At 48.4% G+C, this 22,241-nt stretch overlaps 1 protein-coding gene across 3 annotated transcripts in view; it reads right to left on the reverse strand.

The window, feature by feature from the left end:
- CHRM2 (cholinergic receptor muscarinic 2) overlaps positions 1 to 18,725 on the reverse strand; it is a 135,269-nt gene extending 116,544 nt beyond the window's left edge. The window contains exons 1-2 of one of the 3 annotated variants that reach the window (XM_081147901.1): positions 18,385 to 18,725; positions 18,010 to 18,149 (exon numbers count right to left, since the gene is read on the reverse strand). The gene's annotated coding sequence lies outside the window, so the exon portion shown is untranslated. Of the gene's footprint in view, positions 1 to 15,487; positions 15,621 to 18,009; positions 18,150 to 18,384 lie in introns of those variants that run through there. The other 2 variants (XM_081147903.1, XM_081147902.1) reach the window with 2 other exon arrangements.
- Positions 18,726 to 22,241: the final 3,516 nt, after the last annotated feature.

Here is a 22,241-nt window from a genome sequence, read left to right on the forward strand (position 1 = left end):
TCACTGAAGTCCCACACCTTCCAACACCACAGGTCCACATGTCACTTTAGGCTGAAACAGGGGGAAAGCAGGAAGGCTCCCAGAGGTACCAGGCCTCTGCTCTGCCCAGCGCAGGACGGGCACGGCTGTGCACATTACAGGACACCAGGGGGCAGGGGGTTCAACTCCTCCCCATGCCAAGGAGAAGAGCCTTTCTTAGGTTCCACAGGAGGGGCCCATGGACTACGCTGCGCCTTGAGGTTCAGGTTCTCTGCGGGGGACGGCAGCACAGAGGTAAAATTCAACTCTTTAGAGACAGCGCAAAGCAGCAGGGCCAGCAGAGCCGGGGCAAGGGAGACAAAGGGGCTGGGGCGGCCCCTCCACACTCGGCCCGGGGAAGGGTATCTGTCAGGGCGTCCCAGAGAGCTCTTCTCCAGGCTCCCTGGGTATACCTAGGCCCACCCAGAGGGATTTCAAATCCTGCAGGCAGCTGTCCTTCAGGTCTGCTTCCCCCCGAATTCCCACCGGGGTCGCCTCAGTGAATCAAGGGTGGCCCCCGAGGCACCTCCCGAGAGGGAAATTTTCCTCTCCATACACGATTCTTCAGCTGTAAAATGGGCCCACAGTCAGGTCACAAGGCAGTTCCAAGGAAAATTATGTGTGTGTGTGTGTGTATGTATATATTACACATACATATATATATATATATATATATATATATATATATATATATATCCTCAGTGTCCCACAAAGGGGGCTGCTTCGCAGGGATCAGGCCTCAGGCACTTCTTTTTCACTTCCCCTGAGTGGACGCCTAGTCTCCTCGGGTGGAGACACACTCCTCCCTGTGTGACAGGGTCAGCGAGGGTTTGAGTCCCACCGTGAAGTCCCTGTTCTTTGAGGGTGAGTTGATTCAAGAGCAAAATTTGCACCCATCATTCTTAATCGGCTTCCTTGAGGTCCACCTAGAGGATTTATCACAGGCGAGCTTGCAGCTGACTTTTGTCACACCCTCCAGGGCATTTCTGTGAGGACCGATGGGAGAGTCCGGTAGGAGCTGGGCCTTCTGCATTCCCACTCAAGCCACGGACAAGGCCCCTGAGACTGCGCTGATTCTGAATTTCCTCAATGTTATTATGAATCTTTTGGAGATTTTATTACAATAAAATGAGGTGATAGATCTGAGAGTACATTACAAACTGTAAAGTGTTTTTCTTTAACAAAGTATTGTTTATTTTAAGTTCTTATTAACTAACCCACAACTATGGCTTCAAGAAAGTGGGAATTAAGCACAAAGATCAAGAGACAGACCTGTGTCCTGAAACCCAAACTGAGACACCTGATCCACCAGGTGATTTATGGACAATGGGATACAGACCTTGTCAGAGCCACCTCAACAAATCAAGTTTCCTTAACCCACACGGCAGGCAGTGGGGCCGCGTTGCTTCCCCACCTTGCCTTTGTCTCACCTGGAACTGAGAAGAACTAGTTACATTTCAGGAGAACTACGAGCCTCTGCGAGCATCTTCTAAAAGAGGGGTCAGGAAACTTGTTCGTAAAGCGTCGGGTAGGAAATATTATCGAAGGCGATGTCACATTTGGTCTCTGTGGTGCAGTCTTTCTCTTTTCTTACTTTTTGCCTTTTCAGTATTTATACACCTGTGTCTCAAGAGATTTGAAATGGCTTATAAGATATATAAAAAAAAGAAAAAATAGCCCAGCCAGCGTGGCTCAGCAGTTGAGCATTGACCTAGGATCTGGGAGATCACGGTTGGATTCCCGGTTGGGGCACATGCCCTGGTTTCAGGCTTGATCCCCAGCAGGGCCGTGCAGAAGGCAACTGGTCAATGACTCTCTCATCATTGATGTTTCTATCTCTCTCTCCCCCTTCCTCTCTCTGAAATCAATATAGGCATATTAAAAAAAAAAACTTAAAAAAAAGAAAAAATACATAAATCGAGGAAACCAGAGGAATGCTAAACAAGAGCAGGAACATATGACAATTAGCAGGTAGATTCCCTAGTACAGTCTGTCCTACCCACATGTGGCTCTGGGCCTTTTATTCTTTTAACAACCCTTTAATAACGCAGAAAACATTCCTGGCTAGAGGCCGTATAGAAACAGGTCAAGGCTGTATGTACTTGGCCCAATCCCTGCCCTAAAACAACGCAACGGTGAGCTTTGGGAACTCTAAAGCCACCTGCAAACCTAAGGAGCGATTTGCTCAAACCCACACTATTCCATTTCTGACCTCCTGATGTGTGCTTTACATATTTTGATACTTTTTCTTTACTCTGTTGTGACAGTCATTGCTCCATAAGTTATAGTACAATTATTCCTTCATATCTTTTTAAATTTTTTTTATTGACTTCAGAGAGGGGAAGGGAGATGGGGAGAGAGAGAGAGAAACATCAGTGATGAGAGAGTCACTGATCGGCTGAGTCCTGCACGCCCCCCCGCTGGGAATGAAGCCTGCAACCCGGGCATGTGCCCTGACCGGGAATCGAACCGTGACCTCCTGGTCCACAGGTTGATGCTCAACCACTGAGCAACACTGGCCGGGCTCTTCATATCTTACGCTCAACTGCAGTGTGTTGTTAAAGCCACCTGGTCTATGGTGTATTTGCTATAGGACCCCAGGCTGACTAAGATCCCCAGCCAGCCGACCCACTCTCTAAATGCTCTATTAAACCAAGCCCCAGTTGGGTTGGTCCCTCTTCTCCCCTCAATTGCAGGAGTCCAAGCACCTCTGTCTCAGCACCTGTACATGGCGCATCATTGTTTGCCCCTCACTTTATCTCCCGGGACAGGCTGTAAGGGCTGGGATTATGATTAATTAACGTCATCCTCTTGGTGTCCCAGGTGTCCAGCAGAGTTCCTGGCTATACCCAATTTTGCAGCAATAAATGACTAAACAAGTATTTCCAGTGGATCAGCACCTGACCCTTAGAAAGCACGTACATGTGCTTTGGATACAAAAGCTGACCGGGCGCTGCAGGGACACAGAGCGATGAGGTGAGAATGACACTGACATGAGTGGTGCCTTTTTCTCTCTCCGTTTTAAATACGAACAATGTCCCCTTCACATGTATGTAGATGATACCTGCAGAATGTGGGTTCTTTTACAGACAGGGCTGAGGTGGAAGGGAGCCCCCCAGGCCTGCTCATCTTTGGAGCAAGCTCTGCTCCAGCTCCCTTGGGGATCTCCAGGGGTTCCAGAGACCAAAAAATGTGGGAAACGCTGGGCCGGGGACCTGTCTCCCCTTTCTCCATCGTTATTTAAGGTGGTTCAATCTGCCAAAGAAAGAATGTCATTCTCGCCCAAATGGGTTTTCTTTGAGCCTCTGTGAAGATGAGTGTGGAGGTGACTTGGATTCTGTCCCCTCAAACACAGGTCCTCTGGACACCACGTCCTGTCTGTCCTGTGATGACCGCTCACTGGAACCGACTAATGGCACCAGCCCCTTGATCTGCTTGGGGAGCTCACACCCGAGAAACACAAAACAAACAAACAGAACGACTTCCTGCGATTTTGGTGGAAATGTCCTCATTTTAATTTGGGGTTTTCATTTAGTGTGAAATGCTCCTCTAGTGAGGCAAGATAAGCAGCTTTATTTCCTGGCAAAGCGCCCTGTGATTTGGGGACTGAATAGCCCCTAAAGAAAATCCAGGATTTACAAACAAGGCTTCTGGCATGTTCTCCTACGCTTCCCTGTCCTCTCACAGCTCCAGACACCTCTCAAAATAGCTTTGCAAGTGCCTGCCCAACATTCCCCCGGAGCACATCACGTCCCCCCGTGAGTGACAGTGGTCTGAGGGAGCATTTTGCCACCTCACTGTGACTTTCTCTGGACCATGAAACGCCCAGTGTCCCAGACAACACCAATTCCGCAGCTCACTACCAACTGCTTCTCCTGTTCACTTTCTTCTGATATAAAACAAAGCAAAAAGACAACTAAAAAATATATATATGTGGGCATTTCATTTTGAAAGTATTTGTGGCAAAGCTGATTACGTTGATGGCTATCAGGACTTCAAGATGAAGTCATCTGCTATTTGGGAGAAACGTACATCGACAGTATTGGGAGAGATGACATCAAGCTACAGCTTTCCAATTTGTCCGTTTTTCTTACTCTAAAGATACTGCATGGACAATTTTTGCCAATTTGGCAGGAGATGCGACAACAGAGTTTCCTAATGACCTCGTGAGATGGGGGAGCAGAAGAAAAAAGTGGACTTTAATGTTATTTTCTAAAAGGCTGCATCCATCTTACTTCCCTCGGCTTTTCAAAAGTTGTAATACATCTTCAGGGGAAAATACATTGTGTAATTTATTTTCAATTATTCTTCATTATGTCAGGTTAAAAGGCTGAGTTGGTATCTTTTTATAAGTATCAACATTATTTTAAAAATATTGGTCTAGCTCGGCCACCATGGCTCAGTGGTTGAGCGTCGACCTATGAACCAGGAGGTCAGGGTTCGATTCCTGGTCGGGGCCCAGGCCCGGGTTGCAGGCTCCATCCGCAGTGGGGGGCGTGCAGGAGGCAGCCGATCAATGACTCTCTCATTATTGATGTTTCTCTCTCTCTCTTCCTCTCCCTTCCTCTCTCTGAAATCAATAAAACCATATTTAAAAAAATACATTGGTCTAAATAGATACTGCCAGGATGAATAAAAACGCTAATTATTTATATGCAGTTCGGCAAAAATGAATAGATGAGGTCTCCCCACCTTCTCAAAGCAGAAAAGGAGAGTATCTCTCAAGACTGGAGTAGCTCCTTGAACCAGGGCAGATCCTTAGCAGGGGACCAGAAGGGTGACATGATGGTCATCCATGTCCTGAGAGGTTGGCCTCACGTCCTGTCTGCTGTTAAAGTTTTCTCAGTCACTCATGTTTGAACTTCAGCCTTTCCAACAAAATCTTCCCACTGCATTAGGAGACTCCACGGTAAAACATCAGGGAGACAGAAGGGGGGAGATGGAAAAACAATCAGAGAGCCCACACAAATGAGGAGGAAAGAATAGGAAGATTTTTTGTTTGTCTGTTGTTTTTGTTTTTTAGTTTTTTAGCTCAGATCATTCTGAGAAGGAATTAAACTCTAAGATCAAGAATAATCAGGTGGAACATTTCTTAGGGGCAGTCATGACAGGGTATAAGACTGACAATGGCTTGGGTGTCAGGATGTCCAACCCCAAATCCTAGCCCTAGCACCTCAAGTCATTGTCACTCACAGGACAACTCCCTGTTATTTCTTGGTCACAGTCTCCTTAACTCCAAAATAAAGGCGTCAACCTATGTGATGCTGAATACTTTGCTAAATTCTTAAATCTACGAAGTTGAAGGAATAAGAGGTAAACTGACCATGGTACAATTGTCTCCAAAGTACATATTCTACTTTGTAATTTTTCAATTATAATTTACATCCAATATCATTCTGTATTAGTTTCCAATGGACAGCAGAGTGGTTAGAAAATCATGTACTTGACAGAGTGGGCCTCCTGGGCCCATACATATTTATCTTGACATTATTGACTAGTGTCAATATTATTGACTATTGACTTGATATTGACTATTGACTATTTGATATTGACTATTATTGATATTACTGTCCCCTATGCTGAAATCTATATCTCTGAGGCTATTCTGTAGCTACCAGTTTGTAGTGCTTAATGCTTTCCCCGTTTGCCACTACTTTCTACCGCCTGAGAGTAGAAAGACATCGGGGAAAGGGGTGGGAGCCTTTCTTTCCTTCGGAAGCTCTCAGGAGGTGGGGGCGGCCGGGGAGCAGCTATGCCACAACCGCCAATGCCGCAGCGGCGCGGCGATGGGGCCCTAAGCCTGCCCGAGGGGGGGTGAAAATGCGGAAAAGCGGGCTCACAGCTCAGTGCCGTGCACAAAATAAATGTTCAGTAAATATCTGTTGGATAAACAAACAAAAGAACAAATAAATGAATGTTCCGATTCCATGCATGAGACCAAAGCTAGGGCATGGCAAGCTCTCCAGAATGGCACTCAGGTTCAGGACGTAAGTCGTTCTTCACCTTTGGTCATTTCTCTTGTAGACGGAGTCAAGCAAGAAGAGTCAGTGGTGCTGTGACTCCATCCTAGGGTGGGGAGAAAAAGAGTGGGCTGTGATCTGTGTTAACTAGAATTTGTTTCAAGATGTGTTACACATAAACACAAACAAGGTGGGAACGCAGGGGTGGAGGTGGGAAGAAAGAGATTAGCCAAAGAACTTACATGTGTATATGCTTAACCCAGGGACACAGATAAGAGTGTGGAGAAGGCCTGGGGTGGGACAGGTGCGGGGTGAAGGGGGTCCATGGGGAAAAAAGAGGACATCTGTAATACTTTCAACAATAAAGATTAAAAAGAGAATCAATCAATGGATGCATAAATAAGTGGAACAGTAAAAACAACAACAAGGTAGATCCCTTTAAAAGTTCATGGCCTAGATATTAATTAACTTCAACTTAAATAAAGTAAAAACACTACTATATACCTGCAAAGGTAGCCCACAGAAAACTTTGCTCAGGGTTAGGTGAAGCAGGAAAATTTGTCAGAAGGGAAGATCTATTCTGAAAGGAAAATTTTACCTAGAATGAGAGTTTCTTTGAGCTATTTCAGAAAATGATGACTTGCGGTTATGAAACCAAGAGAAGAGCAGACTTGGGTAGCAAGGCACTTCAGACTCCTAGCAGACTAGTGGCATAAAATCATCATTAAAAAAAACCACACATTTGTTGGGCTCTGCAATGTGACAGGAACAGAACCAGGCACAAGGTTCAATGCCAAGAAGAATTTTAAAAATTTAAATCTTGGCCCTGGCCAGGTAGCTCAGGTGGTTAGAGGGTTGTCCCCATACATCAAGGTTGCAGGTTCGATCCCTGGTCAGGGCACATACAAGAACCAACTAATGATTTCATAAATAAGTGAAACAACAAATCAATCTCTCTCTCTCTCTCCAATAAATAAAGGCAGAGAAAGAGGAAAGGGCAGAACTCGGAGGAATCTGGAATAACCTCTTAGGATGTCTTTTACTTCTCAAATACAAATAAGAATACTCTGTCTGCTATTAGGAAAACAGATTAAGATTTATAGAGCTCCACTGAAGGGGCAGGAGAAGCATATTGGGTAAGTTTTTGGCGTCATCACGAGCGTGTGGGCTGGGGCTCGGAAGATCAATTAGGAAAGAGAAACAGAAAAGAACCAGCTCTGTGTTATCTTTACTCCCTCTCCTCGTATTTACAGACTCAAGGAGCAGAGGCGTTGCCAAAACTCGGTAAACTAACCATCTAAGTCGTTAAACAGAGAGGTGGAAGATTTCTGTTACCTGAATTCCAAAATAAATAACTAAATAAATCTTGTGAAAAGCAGAATGGGAAAATAAAAATAGTTATATAAAAACCACAAGATGCCAAGCAACAATGCTATCATCTCCTTAAGTGTTGAAATAGGAAGAGGGTGGGTTAGAGGGAAAAGAGATAGAATTAAAATATTCAGAATGTAACAAATGCTGTGGGCATTATTGGAAAGTTCCAAAATTTAAGAAAGTGGAAATGCAAGATTAGAGAAAATCAAATACTGCACAAGAATAAAATAATACAGTATACGTGTTGAAATGAAAAAACAACAACAATTTCTCTAATGAATAGCTGAAATGTATCTTCAAGAAGGGAAAACATTTACTGATTTAGTGAACATACCAAAGAAAAACAAATGCAATGAAATATTATTCGGCACCAAAAAGAAATGAGCTCTCAAGCTATGAGGGGACACGGAGGAAACTTGGAAGCCTATCGCTAAGTGAAAGAAAATCTGCAAAGGCCACAGACTGCACGGTTCCAACTATATGACGTTCTGAAAAAAAGCAAAATCACAAAGACAGTAAGAAGGTGCGTCGTTGCTGAAGGTTAAGAGGGAGGGAGGGAGGGATAAATAAGGCAGCACAGGGGATTTTTAGAGCAATGAAACTATTCTTTGTGATGCTATGGTGGGTACACGCCTACGCATTTGTCAAAACCCACAGGTCATACAACACAAAGCGGGAGTGTAAACTATGACCTTCGGGCCACCTTGATGTGTCAGTGTAGGTCCCTTCATTGTAACCAGTGTGCCACTCGGGCGCAGGACGCTGATGGGGGGAGGCTGTTAGTGGACGAGGACAGGTGCATGAGAACTTTCTGTTCTTCCTGTGCAATTTTGCTGTGAACCTAAAACTGCTCTAGAAATAATCTGTTAAAAAACACAGGAATGCAGCAAGAAAAGTTGTCGTTCAATAATTACACCTAGGAATGAAAAAACGCATTTTGAATTGTAGGTAATTAAGCAAGTGATACGGCTTCATTTTCAATTATATTGGAAAAGTAAAATAAGAGTGCATGGGAGTTTGGAAGAAAAAAAATCATGTTAAAAAGGAGTCAAATATTTGCTGCAAGTGGAAGGAGGAAGTCACACAGGTTAATTTAAAATGGCAAATGAGAATCATGGCCTTGAGAAAAGCTGACCGATATAGGGCGCAGTGGTTTCAATGACCTGGAATTCCTAAGTCTTAGGGAAAATCAGCTAGTGGATTCAGTCACCACCAATTATTTCTGCAAATGCATCTCCCACCAAGAGGGGCTGAAATATGGGAATTAGAGCAAAGTCTATTAAGGGAGACGAGAGCAGGGCTGCCAATTATAGCCACCTCTCTAGATTCGATGTCTACTAAAATAATGGGAATAAACCAGAGGAAAATATAATCAACCGTAAACTCTGAAACAGCCACAGAGAGACAGGAGCAATTAAGTAGCTGAGGACTGAGAAACGAAAGAAAGATCCAAGAGGAACCGACCATGGGATCTTGCATTGTGATCAAGGGGCTGAAATAACCCAGGGAACATCAAAGGAGAGACGTGTGACAACCTCCCTCCCATGAAGGCCACCCCGGGGATTCTCTCTGAACATTTCAGTGATAGGAGGATGTCATTTTATTTTGTCTGAATATGGAAACTTGCTGGGGAATAAATATGACCTCTTTTCCATACCCCTGCTTGAAAATAAAAATAATTTGAATTTTCAGTAAATTTGTTGAGAGACAGAAGCCAAGGGAGCGCCTTAAAAGTGGGGGAGTTTTAAAGAAGAGTGGGAAGGATGTGAATTTTCTAAAGAATGTGTTATGTAACCAACAAACTGCGAGGGAGACGAGCAATTGCCACTTTAATTAATTAGGGCCTCATTGTAGCTCCCTTGTGAAAAATAGTCCTTGATTAAAAGTGTCGGAATGTAAAAATATTGACTGATATCACAATGTAAGAGCGTGAGATTTCAATTAATTGTAAAAAATTAGCTGGTATTATCATTTACCAATAGACACTAATGATTCTTGGGTGACTTGGGACGCAAACAGAGTTGACTGTGGACATGTAAACAGGAATGGAATTAATCTGCTGATGGGTCTTCCCTCTGAATAATTAGCTCCTTTGGCCTTTTGTTTTATATCTGCGATGCAGACGTTAATGTTAAGTAACAGCAACTGTCTTGCAGAGAAATGGAATAGATAGAACAGTACAAAATAGAGGAGATCAAACAGTATTTTTGCTAACACATAGTGTTTTTTATAGTCAACAGAAATGTTCCAACATACATGCGTTTCATAAATGTTCATGAAATCTTATTTTATGCCTTAGAATTGCCGGAGCTGGAAGCCTTACTGAGACTCTTCCCACCGCTGTGCCTAGAAAGAGCTCCCCAGGGCCTAAATGAACAGGTGTCTTCAAATGGGAAGACCAACTGGACTAAGCCAGGGGGTGAGCATTCAGGACAGAGTCTCAGCCTCACCTGAGAATGATTCCTCCAACTTAAACTCTGTTGTCCTGATTCCACTTTCTGAACACGGACTCAGAGAGTGATGAGCTTCTATGTCTTTTTCTTCCCTCTCCCTTTTTCCTTGGCTTTATCAGAATTAGATGTTGAATAATATAATGGGATATTCTTTTATAGAGACTGCTTATGAAATAGTAAAACAAAACTGACAAGACTCAAATTTTTTTTAACATACCTTTGAGGCTAGACTTGAGACTGATTGCCCAAAGCAACAAACTCACCCTTACGCCCAGAACAAGCTATTTAGTGTCAACGAGCCCCAATTTCTACACATCCAAGAATAAATAACAAACATCTACCCCACAGGGCTGGCTTGAGGTATAGGAATAACATATATAAAGAAATGGCACAGGTCCTAAACCTTGGTAGACACTCGAGAAAGAGCGGTGGCCAGTCCATTGTTTTTATTGTCATTACTGTCACAGAAGAGTATTTCATCCAAAATTCTGAAATTTCCCCTAACGTGGAAATATCCAGTCATGGAAAATATCCAGTCAAGCTCAAGTTAAAATAAAAGCACAATTGTGACTTCTTTTTTATCTTTGAGTGACACCCACTGTCCAAAGACCACAGAAATTAAACCCGCATCACCCACGGCTCCCTGCCCATCAGTAATCCCGGCACACAAATCAAAGAGAGAAAGGGAGCCTGTAATATTAGGTTTCCACATGAAGATATAGTTGCCCACTCCACTGATAAAATCTGATAAAAAAGTAATTTTGAGGATGAAACAAGAAACAGCAGGCAGGTCTGGGAAACACTTTGGCCCTGGGGCTGCTCTCTATCTTCTCCCCAAAATGAAACCAAGTACCCTAAAGCTCAATTAAGTAGTTTCCCAATCATTTTCCATGTTCACGCTGGTTATGTGATAGAAGCCTCTTCCCTCTGGAGCAGTGCCAAGGAAGGCGCAGAGTATTAGAAAATCATCTCGTTCAATAATATGAAATTGTGGGTGTAATATATGTTCTCCGCACCCCCCCATCAAATTATTTCATGCTTAGCTTTTATGAAGAGTGAGGGAGATTACCTTCAGGTGATTCTCTAGGTCTCCATCTCACTCCTCCTAAAAAGCTCCTTAGCAGTTAATTAAATAATCAAGAAATGATAGGCTCGCCTTCCTATATTATTCCATCTCTTTTACTGGCTTGGCCTAGCTGGGAGCTAAGGGAGAGCTTCTTTGCTTTATTACTGGGCAATAATTATCCTCATGACCAGGGCGAGCAACACCACAGGAAGCATCGTGATCGCTTTCTCATTCCTGGAGGAGACACTGTGTTATATCAGTTACTGGGGATCAGCACAGAGCACCAACATTTTGCAAAAGAAACAGCACAGTGTATCCCCAGTGCCCAGCCGGGGTGGCTCAGCGGTTGAGCATCGACCTAGGATCCAGGAGGTCGAGGTTCGATTCCCTGTCGGGGCACAGGCCCGGGGCGCCAGCTCATCCCCCAGCGGGGGGCGCGCAGGAGGCAGCGGATCAATGACTCTCATCATTGATGTTTCTCTCTCTCTCTCCCTCTCCCTTTCTCTCTCTCTGAAATCAATAAAAATATATTTTTAAAAAGAGAATTTAAAAAAAAATGTATCCCCCTTAATATTTCAGACAATTCCCTCACTCTCCTGAACCCCTCCACCAGGCCGGGCAAGAAGAAGAGGCGGCTGCCAGCTGCTGGGCCAGCAGATTAGTAATGAGAACCCAGACCGGACACTGGATGGGAGAGAGCACAGAGGAACTTGGGGACCGTGCAGCTAGCTCCCCAGAAATATATTGGGGGGGCGGCTAATATAAGTGTGATGCTCACTGTTGCTTATTTGTATTATACTAATAAGTTAGATGAAGAGGGGGGGGCAGAAAGGGGAAAAGGTTAAAGATAAATAAATATATTGGCCAATATTTATTCAGCATTTACTCGGTGCCAGTCATTCCCCTACGCTGTTTATGGGTACTATTTCCTCGTGCAGTTGGGGAGCAGTGAAGGAGTGGCTGGTGGACACACGGCTTGGCACAAAGGCTTTGATCAGTTCTGGGACATCTCACGCGGGCTGGACTTTAGAGTTTATCTCAGACAGTTGAGCAACAGTGAAGGACTTTTCGTAAGAGAAAGGCCTGTTCAGATTTGCTTTCGAGAAGGGGTGTCTGTTGGTGTGAGGCATAGATTGGACCAAGGAAAGACTGGAGGGGGGAGACCAGTTCAAAACATGAGGCTCTGGTGGTCGGCCACGCGAGAGATGCTGAAGGTCGGATAAAGGCGTGTGGATGGAGAGGGGGAGTGAATTCTGGATGCGTCTCAGAGGCAGGTTTGACTTGGTGATACCATTAGACGGTGACAGTAGAATTTGGAGTGAGGAAGAAAGAAGACATGTTTATAGCAGGTCAACCTCACTTCCAATTTGTCATGTAATTTTTGATTAATAATAATGCACAGATTGATATTACTCTTCACACAATAATATGGAATAAACTTCCAAGTTTCCCCCATAACAAAGCAACAACAAATTATATATATAACTTTACATATATATGTAAAATATATAATATATAAATATAATATATAACATGCAATATATAATATGTAAAATTATATTATATGTAATATATAGGAAATAGAAGAAAAACATTCCCATTTTAAAGACAAAGATTTCCATTTTGAAGTTTTAAAGACTTAAAGGTATAGAACATTCCATTAGCTTCTTCTTCCAGAAATATCTCAATAGAATATCTTTGTCTGTTATAGAAATATTTTCACAACAATGTTAAACACCTAAGGGTATAAATAAATATCCCTCCTTTCCCGTAATTTTCTAGAATTCTACACAGCAAACTGCACTTTATATGCCCAGGCAAGGAATGTCTTCCACTAAATCTCTTTGCTTAAAAATATACTAATTAAAAGTCTTCTTGTTTTTGTCCATTTCAAATTATAATTGAAATTCCAAGTTTTAAAAACGATGTTCTTGCCCTCTCCAGAGTCATGTGCTTCCTGTTCCTGAACACCAGAGGGCATCATTCGGTGAGAGCCGGGATTTGGGAGAGAGGGAAACAGAAAAGGGATCCCATTGCTCGCGAAACACACCGATTTTTCAGTACGTACCCTTATCTACCACGAAACATTACCATGGTAACAGCACCAGTTAAGATGATTGTGTATTTAGGTCACAATATAAAGGAAGGATCTTGAACATGGGGGGGGGGAGGGAAATAAAGACAAGAATATGGAAAGTATGGAAAGAGGCAAACCAGCCAGAACCTACCTCACCCTTAGCTAAGAGCAGCTTCCCAGAGTCACATTCTGCCTTTCAAAGCAAAGGTGGGTAAGTCTTCTAACTGAAATTAAAAGCTGCCCTTGCAATTCAGACCCTCGAGCACGAGCAGCCTTAATAAAGAGAGGCACTCGGTCAGCCTGGCCGAACGAGGAGCCCACCAGGCTGCAGGCTGGGTGGGATGTGTGCAGCTCCCAGTTAGGCATCGGGCTGGGAAAGCCTCCTGATCCAGTTCAGCGACATGGGCTGCGAGTTAAACTGGAAGCTCACACAATTCTCCTTCATCCTTTGGCACTAGACAAAGAAATTCTCAGCAGGGCTGTGGGTAGAAATGGCATCTGCCAAAATATAAGGTAATTTTGGTGCCGTTGTTTCCCGCTGCCAGAGGCAATCACTGGTTAATCAGAACAAGCGTGTTGTGCCAACTGAGAATCTAGTTGGCTCTGGATCTCCCTCACTTAGGGTCGAGGGGATCCAGCAAGAATATGCAGAACTGAATTAAAAGGAGGGGGAGAGCACCCTAGAACGCCACGCACCACAGGGCAAAAGGCGCTACGACAATTCATGGAGCCGATCGGCACCGCAGAAGACAGCCTGGACCAACAGGCCTGAGTGTGAATCCGGCGGCTGCAGCTCACTAGCTGTATGATCTGGGGCCATACCTGACCCTCTGAATTCTGGTTTCCTCATCTGTAAAATAACATCTATTTCATAGGATTGTTGCAATGAGAAGATGGATTCGCCTATTCACACATTTAACAAACACTTAATAACCTCCTAGGATGTGCCAGAGACTGTCTTGAACAGGGGGACAAAGCTCTGACAGAACAGATAACACGACACATGTAAGGTACTTGGGACAGTGCCAGGACTTAGAACACACTCTCTGAAAATGTATTTCTACGGGGAAAATGACCTGTTTCCTTTGCACCACACAAAACACACGCTACTAAAATGACCCACCACCATCACCGCCACGGGACCCAGCTGAGCTCTGGGGGACCCAGCTGAGCTCTGGGGCACCCAGTCAGCGCCCTTGCTGCCACAGCCTCTAATCAAAGCAGTCCCAGCACTCGCTCCAGGAACCAAAGAGAGGCAAAGTGGGGCCAGGCGACAGGGACTGACAGCCCGGTGTTAACAGCCACAAGGAGGGTACTGACAGTGTTGGATACGGAGGCGTCTACTGAGGAACATCACGCAGAGTCCACACCGTGAAATGCCCAACCACTTCCAACATAAGTTTAAATGAAGAAACCCAGTCCTGCGGGGGAACTGGGTAGCTAAATGTTTCTCTCAGGCTCTTGATCCGACTGAGTAAAGGAAAGAAAGATTAAGATAAGATTAAGGCTGAGGGCTGAGTGGTCAGGTTAGACGATTGCCGTAGGCATTTTCCCCCCGGGCATACCCCAAACAAGGCCTGACTGACGCCTTTGATGGAAGCTGAACCCATCGCTTGTGGCTATTAACAGTTCCCACCAGTTCCTACCCTTTGTTTTTTCTGTTTCTGTTCTCTTTCTCCCATTTCTTCTTCATTTCCCTTCATGTTTTGCACTTGTTTTAATTTTGCTCACTGCTGTGGGTCTGAGAGGCAGGTGCCCCCTAATCAGCCCCCCCACCTCCCTCCCCCCCCACCCCATGTAGGTGTCAGTGCCCTCCCCGCCCTCCCCGAGGGCCAGCAGGCTGCAGGCTGCTGTTTCCCTCTCAACTCTGAAGCTGCCCCGCTCCCTTCTGTGTCCTTGAACCTGGGAGCTGCCTGCCCTGGAACTGGAATTAGAAAATTCCCACTGAATATACATCCACCTGCTTGCAGCTGGGCAAAGAAGGGCATGGTGTCCCATTTTGAGCAATGTCGATTTTTAATGTGAAGATAGCAATCTCTGACCCTAACGCTGAGAGACGGTGGGGACCCTTCCAAAGGGACCTTTGCCTAGGTAAGACCTGCTAGTCTCTTCCACCTCCACCCCTGAAGTCACTTGAGAACCGTAAACACACTGGCTCTTTGAGCTCTCTTGAACTGCCATAGGAATATTCAAATCCTATTTTCTCACTCCAGTCCCCCTCCGACAAGGGGACACCCTCCCGTAAACAAACACGCCTTTTTCTTCTGAAAGAACACCAAGCATCTGTCAGGAATCCCACCCTGAATTCCCGGTCCCAGGACTCTCCCCACGCCCACCTCATTCAGAGTTTTAAAACACTAAGCAGACTTGGCTGGAATTCTGATGCCTTCCTAGGGTCAAGTTTTAGTTTTCGGGTTTCATCGGCATAATTGTTTGACCCACTAAAGCATATATAGAGTCCATAGAATTTTCTTATCTCTGCCACACGGGAACACATCCCTAGTAACAGTGATAACAATAAACATTCCTCTGGCATTACCTTACTGCTTCTTCAGGTTCTGAGCTGCCGAATCCTGCAAAGCTGTGACACTATCAGCACAAAATCCTCCCATTCATTTGACAAGAGTCTCAAAAGTCCACTTTCTGAACTGCAGCCTAATAGAGTTCCCGGGTGCAACTGTCTCTTGGCCAGAACAACTGGTTTACTTCTAAGATTATCAGTGCCCTTGTTGTTAAGGCCCCAAAGGTCACACACACACACACACACCACACGCACGCACGCACATTTCCTCCATGTGCTTTTCAGTACTATGTATACAGACAGACAGACTGCCAACCAAATGACAAGGCAGGGCCTTTGCCAGGCTGATCTCAGGAGCCTAAGAGCTGCCTCACTTTCAGAGCCCTCTCCATTCAGGTCAAGGTGGGCACCGCAGCAGCCCTGGGCTCTAAGGCTGCTAGGGAGCTGGGGGGGCCTTTCCACCCCCATCCCAAATTCGAGTTTTTCTCAGGCTTCTCCTGTTGCCCATGATTTTTTTTTTGATTTTTTTTTGGAGTCTGGGTTGGCTCTGTTATCCTCAGGCTTGGTCCTCTGCGGAGCCAAGGCTGTGGCCCTGGCCCTGGCCCTGGCCCTGACCCTGGCCCTGGCGCTGGCCCTGGCCCTGGCCCTGGCGGTGGCCCTGACAGTGGCCCTGGCCTGACCCTGACCGTGGCCCTGACCGTGGCCCTGACCCTGGCCCTGGCCCTGGCGGTGGCCCTGGCCCTGGCCCTGGCCCTGGCGGTGGCCCTGACCGTGGCCCTGACCCTGACCCTGACCCTGACCCTGACCGTGGCCCTGACCCTGACCCTGGCCCTGGCGGTGGCCCTGACAGTGGCCCTGACCCTGACCCTGACCCTGACCCTGGCCCTGGCCCTGGCCCTGGCCGCAGGCGCGCGGCGCTGTGGAGCCGGGATGCAGGCCGCCCGCCCGAGCCGGCCGTGCGCGGGGGAGCGCGGGGACTGACGTGCGCTCCTGTGCCCGCTGCATGTGTGCGCAGGGGACGGGCACACCGCAAGGCTGGCTGCCAGGTACCCACTGCCACCCAGCGCTAAGGAAAAAAGCAAAACATACCAAAGAGAGAGAGAGAGAGGAGATGAACGGGAAACAGAAAGTCAGGGTGCGGGATTCCGGCGCTGGGAGCGCGGCGCTTCTGCTGCGCTGAACATGCCGGGGCTGGCAGACCCGCCACCCTTGGTGGCCTCGGTCACAGGCGTGCCAGAGCCGTGAACTCACCCCGGGACACCCGAGGGCAGCTCGGGTGAGATGCGGCGGGCAGCCCTGCCGGCGCTGGGCTCTGCCCGCGCGGCTCTGCCCCCCGCCCGCCTCTGCGCCCCGGCGGTATTTGCGCCCCGGCGACAGCCCTGGGCTCCCGACCTGGGATTGGCGAGTGGGGTCCGGCGGTTCCGTGGCTCAAGGCAGCCCCGAGGGCGGCGACGGGGGAGAACACAGAGGGGGCGGGGGCGCTGGAGGGGGGCTCTCCGGGCTCGTTATTGGGGGGATCTTCGCCTCTTGAGAGCGCCCCTAGGCGGGCTTCCTCCCGCCCCTCTGAGGGCGCCCCAGGGGCTGCGGGCCGGGCTCCCAGGTGGACTCTCCGCGCGGTGCACCCCGCGGGTGCCGCGAGCTCTAAGTTACTCGCGGTGGCCCCGGTCCGCAGGTGCGCGCGGCCAGGGGCGCCAGGCGCGCAGCGACCCCACCTAGGACCCCGGCCCCGCCGCGGCGGCCCAGGACCCACCGCGGAGCCAAGGCACAGGCTGGGCCTCACGGGCTGCGGGGCTGAGACCCTGTCCCCAAGCCTCGGCGGCAGCCCACCTTCTGTGCGCGGCTGAAACGGGACGGGGTGGCAGGAGGCTTCCCGCCCCCCGTCCCGGGGCCAGCAGGTCCCTCTCCTCACCCTGCCCCTTGGTCGGGGTCCACGAACCGCAGCACCGAAGGGCGGAACCGGGGTACCGTGCGGAGCAGGGGGGCGCGCGCGCCTCCACCCCAAATGTCTGGAAGACGTGGTCAGACTCCGGGCAGGAGAGAGCGCGAGGGGCCGGAGAGGGCGAAGCTCTCCGTGTCTGTTCCTGGCGGCGTCTCGGGGAGCCGGAGGGGCGGCGTGGAGGGGCGGCGTGGAGGGGCGGCATGGAGGGGCGGCGTGGAGGGGCGGCGTGGAGGGGCGGCATGGAGGGGTGCCAGCGGAGGGGTGGCATGGAGGGGCGGCGGGTGGCAGAGGGAGCGATGGCGCCCCGGCCGCGCGGCTCCCAGGCCGCCTTCCACCTTCCGCGGGACTCAGTGACCCGCGGAACCAGCCCCTGCCCCGCGCGGGGCCCCATCCGCCCCTCCTGCCAGACCCGCCGTCGCTGCCCTCGGCCCTCCGAGCCCCGGGAGCGAAAGTTTCCGTCCGAGAACCCGCGCTCGCGGGGGCGCATCGCCCCGCGTCCCAGCCCCCACCCCTCGCGCCCGGGTCTGGAGACGCCGAGCGACCGCGGCGCGCCGGGGCCCCTGGGCGGGCGCGCGGGGAGCTGGGCGAGCGGCGCCCTTACCTGCCGCCTCCGGGGCTGCGGCGTCCTCGGTGCGGGCCGGCGGGGCGCGCGGCCCTCGCGGGTTCGGGGCTGACCGCGCGGCGCGAGCTGCGCAGGGCTCAGAGTCCTAAGCCAGCCGACCGCTCGCCTTCTCCCTGGATCTTCCGAGAGAAAAAGAAAAGATTAGTTGGCGCGGCGACACCCGGAGGGGTGGGGCGGGGAGGCGGGGAGAGCGCGGACCCAGAGGTTCGGGCGGGAGCCGCGCATCTCGCCCGGGTGTCCCAGGGTCGCCTGGCCGGTCGGGAGCCCCTCGGCGCTTTGGGCCGAAGTGAAAGCGAGGCTGCCGCCGCCCTGCACCCCAAAGCCCCCAAGGGGAAGCCAGAAGGACTTGCGAACCTGGCTGCCGCGGAGAAGATGAGCCCGGAGCGCAACATAGAGGCGAGAGCCGGACGCACCGGCGAGCGGGGCGGGGCGCATGTCTCCACCCAAGTGCTTGGAAAGTAGTAATGAGGCGCGGCGGCGGCGGCACCGACTTCGGCGCCCGGGGCTGTTTGGAAGCGGATCTGCGGGAGCGAGACTCTGGCCAACCCGCAGGCGGGCGTGAGTGTGCGTGCGTGTGTGTGCCTGCGCGGGGGTGCGCGCGCGTGCGCTCGCGGGAGCGGGTCTCCGCGCCGCGCGCCTGGGGCATGGGGCGGGCGAGCGGCTCCGCGGGGCGCGCGGGTTCGCTCGGCGGCGGGCGGACGGCTGCAGAGGGAACAGTGACGATTTCCCTGCCCTCTGACGGGGGTGCATCGCGGTGGAAGGCGCCCCTCCAATGAAATCCCCTCTGCTCTCTGATTTGGCGGCTCTTCCGCGCCAAGATGACAGCCTTGGCTCCCGGCTGCGTTCCGCTCCCGGCCCCGTCCGCGCCCGGAGCCCCGCTTTCCATCTGCCGTCTCTCCATCGGGACCTCGGCAATCGCCGCCGCCCGGTCCCGTCCCCGGGGGAACGCAGGGTCGCTTTGCGACTCCCGAAGACACTCGAGCCCAGTCTTTCCAGGTGGGAACGTGTCGCGGTAAATCCGCTACGCTTTGCAAAAACACACAGCCGCGCGGAACTGTCCGCGGATTGTTTATTTGTTTGGGGCACTGATTGATAAACGTGCTGGAGGGAGCGATGTTTCTCTTCTTGTTTTAAACACAGGTCAGTGCCCATGTTTTCAACTGCCGGGCACTTGATTACAAAAGTATTCAGGGTGCTTCATGGAATTGGGGGATCTCCGTGAAAAAATGAGGATGCGAACTTTTTGTGCTGAGATCAGCCTCAGGTTTGTGTGTGTTTACTTTAGTGAGAAATTCCTTCAAGGAGTACTTCTTATTGTTTTTAGGTACTAACCCTTTTGATAAAGGCACAAAGACAGTTCTGAAGTACTGCTGAGGACAAGACTTGCTTTTCTGAACGTGCATGTGTATGTGAAGATCGCATCAACGCACAACAGGTTATACAGGCTGCTTTTCCCTCACCTACCTTTTGGCAAGCAAATGAAAAAAAGTTGAGCCTCAAACTGAATAACAATATGAGAGGCGCCCCCTTTTCGATCACAAAGACAGACAACTAGCAGGTTAAAGATGCATTGGTTTCATATAGTTAATTAAATTCCATTCAATTTTCGATGCCCAGGCCTTTGCTGGGTGTCAAAGAGCATAGAGAATAGCAAGCGTTACCGCCTCTGTTCTTCATAAGCTTTCAGTCTTACTGCCAAGGAAAGACGCTCCTGTGAAACACCTATAGGACAGGGGACAATCAAGATAATTAATTATACAGAAATGTAAATTCATTAATAAATGGAAATCCTGTAGCTCAAAGTTTCTGCCCTTCCTGTTAATTTGCAGCTAACACCAAGCAGGACTTGGCACAAGTCAGTGAAAGCTAAAAAAATATTTTCTCAATCCCAAATGAATCTGAGTCTGTGAGTAAGAGAACTGCTATGTCCAATAGGAGTCACTATGCTTATGGCCTTTTGGAGAGGAGCTGCAAAGGGAAACAGCATTTTCAGTACACAATCAACAGTGCTGTCCATTTACTTCTTCGAGGTCGTTTTTTATATACTTGTTTAACACTGTTTTTATATACTTGTAGCCGTGCCACTAAATGTGTGATTTTGAAGAAATTGTTTAACTTATCTGTGCCTCCGTTTCTTAATCTGTAAAGGGGACATCGGAATATCTCTTGGGGTTGTTATAAGAATAATAGGGTTAAATACTGTAAGGTTTCCAGCAGAGTGCATGGCATATAGCATCTTAGCCATAATTATAAGACTGTCAGTCAGGCCCAGCTGGGGCGTGGCTCAGCGGTTGAGCATCGACCTAGGATCCAGGAGATCAGGGTTCAATTCCCGGTCAGGGCACATGCTCAGGTTGCTGGCTGCCGCCGATCAATGACTCTCTCATCATTGATGTTTCTATCTTTCTCTCTCCCTCTCCCTTCCTCTCTCTGAAATCAATAAAGATATTTAAAAAAAAAAAAAAAAGACTGTCAGTCAGGAGTTTAAAGCACAGATTCCTGGGTCATGTGACCTACTGGATCAAAACATTTAGGAGTCGGCCTTGACAATGAAAACCATCAATATCACACAAAAAGCATGTTAAACATCCATCATAACACTAATCCCAAGAAACTCCACTCTTTCCCCTTCGATTTTTCCTTCTACATAAGCAAAAATCATATGTATTCAGAGCATTTTATTTTTATCCCTTAAGCCAGTTCATTTTCTCAGATAAAAGGGTACTCCCCCCATCCCAGGAATATAGCTTTTACACTTATTGGTAACCCCGGGCTTGGAACATTTTCAAAAGGGCCTCTTTAAAGACATTGTAGAAGGCATCTCTGAGTTTCCCTTTATCCACATGCCTATTTTCCACCTCAAAGAACACTGATGAATTAGTAATCTCCACTTGTGAAGCCAAACTTCATTACCTACAACCTCACAGAGCTGGTTTCAGGCCTGCACGGAAGAGCTCAGATGCCTGAAGGGGATGACTATGAACCTTTGCCAAAGCCCACTTTTGAATAAGACTGGAAGTAAGCTCAGCACTAAGGTCAGGAGAAGGGGCATGACTGACGGGTCTCATTCCTGGGAAGGTGGTGCCTATTTTATGGGGCCACACTGATTTCAGCCCAGTGATAATTAGGCCTCAGTCATTAGATGCTCAGATCAGCACTCTATCATCGTAAGTGGATTAAGAGGGTGACAAGTTCAACTCGAGTGATTTCCCACCAGATATGATGGCCATAACATTTTCTTAATTTTCTGCTTTCAAAGAATCAAGAAAATAAAGGTGAGAACTTTGCCTCTATGGGGAAAATGAGCCAAGAGCAGGGGATCTTGCCTTGCTCTTAATTCCCCACTCGCACAGACTGTTCAAGAGCTGAAGTAAAGCCTCTATTAGCAGGAGGTTTGGGGAAGACAGGCTGATATATCGGATGTACACGGAGGAGCTCAGAACAGGCCTCCCCAGATGTGCCACTTTGACATATGGATGATTTTGAGCCAAAGTCAATGAAGACCCTTGGGCTTGAGAAAAGCTTTTACCTCTCCCTTAAAGAATTTAAACTGCAAGCCTTGCCCATAATGACTTATTATCAGAAATAAATTGTAATGCCCTATCTGTATGGCAGGGTGAACATCTAATTACTGAACATCTGGTCCTGTCATCCTGTGAATTACCCTCCTCCCCTCTGAATCTCTAGGCCCCTACCCCATTCCTTGGCTCAAGATGGCATAAGCACCTTATATTATTGTGTGTCTTAGAAACTCTTGTGTATGTGTGTGGGGAGGAGGGGAGAGTGTTCTCGTGCTTATGAAATGAAATGAAATTTTCTCCTGTTAATTTGTCTCATGTCTATTTGATTATGAGACCAGCCAAAGAACCTTTGTGGGGCAGAGGGAATTTTTTTCCTCCCCAACATGTCAAAGGAACAGTCCTGTGCCTTGACCTCCGTGTGAAACACAACCATCCTGGGTTAGAAGTGAACGTCCACTGGATGACAATCGCTGCCTCAAATGGGTTCTTCAGCCTCCCTCCCTGTTTTGAAATCTTAATAACAGCCTCATAATAGACACACCAGTCTTCTTAGGGTTATTTACTTTCCCTACAAATGTCCTCAGAAAGTAATTTAAATCCTTCTATTCTTGAGCTAGAAAAGATGATCACTGTCTCCTAGAAAATCTTAAGCTTTCCTTTTTCAGACCCCGCAATGGGACTTTCCACGAT

Source organism: Miniopterus schreibersii (assembly GCF_964146895.1).
Source record: "Miniopterus schreibersii genome assembly, chromosome: 9".
NCBI classification, from domain to species: Eukaryota; Metazoa; Chordata; class Mammalia; order Chiroptera; family Miniopteridae; genus Miniopterus; species Miniopterus schreibersii.